Source organism: Sparus aurata, chromosome 2 (assembly GCF_900880675.1).
Source record: "Sparus aurata chromosome 2, fSpaAur1.1, whole genome shotgun sequence".
Classification (NCBI taxonomy): Eukaryota; Metazoa; Chordata; class Actinopteri; order Spariformes; family Sparidae; genus Sparus; species Sparus aurata.
The window spans coordinates 1,688,226-1,690,770 of NC_044188.1; positions in this window are offsets into that span (position 1 = coordinate 1,688,226).

The window sequence follows — 2,545 nt, forward strand, 5'->3', positions numbered from 1 at the left end:
AGACAAGAAGCAAACAGCAGAGATGACGCTCGCTCGCTCGCTCGCTGTCTCGCTGTCTCGCTGCGATGGATTACAAACTGATTTCACTGAGCGCACTGAAGAGAAAATCCCGTCTGTGAGGTCACAAATCACCTCCTGAGTGATTTTATGTAGGAAGCAAAGATCACATCATCCAAACGCCATAAACGCTTTTTATGAAATTAAACATTAACCTCCAGGAGGGAAAAACCAGAGAGCAGGTTGAGATGTGAGCAACTTCCTGTGAGGAAACTCTGCCGCGGTCCTTCAAAAGTTAAATATTAAGACTCCTCATTGTCTCGTTATCCGTCTGATTTCTGATGTTTGCAGGACTTGAGTCTGCAGACGGCTGAAGGAAACAGTTTCTGTAAAAGCTCCTCCTGACGTGCATGTGATGCCAAATGTACATCGCTGAACAATTTCCCTCTTGTCTCGCCACACCGGACGCCATGTTGGACGTCCATACAACCATTTCCCTCCGTCTGCTCCACTCATTTTTCGCGGTTAGCTGGCGTGCACGTGGTCGACGCTGACTGCCTCCTCCTCGTCCTCCTCCTCCTCCTCTTCCTCCTCTTCCTCTTATCAGCGCCATGTTTAGATTTATTCCTCAGAAGTCTAACGTCTCTCCTCTCACTCCTCTTTTCTTCCTCGCCTCACCTCAGTTCACCTCCTGAAGTTGACCCTCGTCCTCGTTCTTCTGCTTTTCCTCCTCCTCACCTCCTCTATTTCCTCCCTTACGTCTTCTTACACTCCTTTTTCCTTTTATTCATCCGTCCTTTTGTCTCTTTTATCCTTTAATTCCGCCTGTCATCCTCCCATTCTCACTCTCTCTTCCTTTCACATCCATCATCCATCCTCTGCTCTCCTCTTCATTCCTCTCCTGTCAGCTCTCTTTATTCTCTCCTCCACTCATCTTCTTTTCATCGCTCTAACATCGCGCTCTTCTTTCTCTTTTCCACCTAATTTATCTCGTCTGGATCTCGGGTCCGCCGGCCTTCTCATCTGTCTTCCACTCATCTCTTCTTCTTTCTTTCTTTCTCTCTGTCTTTTACTCCTTTTGTTTTAAAACCCTGGGCTTCACCTCCTCATCGCTCACACATATATTTTTCATACAGCTTCTGTCTCAGAATGTAAATCACTGCAAACTCAATCCTGAACTTATTGAATATGTCCAGGAGTGAAACTTCTCTTTTGCCAACAACAGAACCAGAACCTCCTGCCAGACGTCTCGGTGACAAACTCAGAACCACTTATTGTACCCGCTGATGGAGACGATGAGGAGCTGAAGATCTGCTGTTTGTTTTACAGCTGCAACAAGTTCAAATTAGCAATATTCTGATTAAATTAGCGGCTGGTTGCATTTTGTCTCAAAACGCTGAGTGATAATATTCTGAGTCCGGCTGTTTCTCTTCTGTTTTTGGTTAAATCTCTCCTGTCGTCTGAAATCACTCGTCATTCTGAGTCATACTCGTACTTTTACTTTTACTCCTTGTTCTGCTTCTCTTATGTTCTCAGTGTGTTCTGATGTGTTGGGTTAAATCTCTTCTGAACTCTATAAAACACGTATAAACCACGTTGTAATCGATGCTTTGTCACTGATTGGATACAGTTACCTACATTTACTCGAGTACTTATCTGCTTCTTTTCTTTGTCACACTTCTGCTCGACTGTTCGTTTACTTCAGTTTGAAAAAAAAAAGTGTTTCTGTCAAAGTTTAACGTCATTTAGCTCAGAACACTTTTGTACTTTTACTCCTGCTTCTCCTTTTGTTGCTGCTTCTCTTATTTGACGTTGAGTTTTCTGACCTGTTGAGTTTCTGCAACATCATTATGTGGTTTTAAACAGCTACAAGTGTTTTTAATGTTTTCTCCTGGATTGTAAACTCTCACAATAACTTGATATTAGCTTATAACCACGTGCACATAGAACTATTTAGTTACTTCTGTACTTTTACTCTCGGTACTTTTTTCTTCTGCTGCTCTTTTTTGATCTGTTTGAGGTCAAACTTCACTGAAAACACTTTATTTCTCTTTATTTATCAGCAATATGTGAACACGTAATACAAGATTTATTACCAGTGATGGAATATAATGAAGTTACATTTACTAAAGTGTATCTGAGTATTTCCATTTTTCTACTCTAGTGCAAATAATGTACTTTTTTACTCCACTAGTTATTTAAAAGCTTTAGTTAATTAACAGATTATTTTCTGCATCAGAGCCGAAATGCACATTTTTCATAATCAACCAGATTTTAAAAAGCACTTTTTCCAATAATGTAACATGTAAGTTACTTTAAGTACATTAAACACCAGAACTACTCAGACAGGTGCTTTATGACACACTTTTATATTTTACACTATATTTATTTGAAAGCTTTTAATTGTTAAACAGATATTTATTTAATTTATTGACAACTGGGTATAATAAACTTTATCTTTCTAATAACATTACATATGTGTAAGTTACATTTACTTGTATGTTTGATGCCAGACACACAGAGACTTATCGTACGGGTGCTTTTTCAC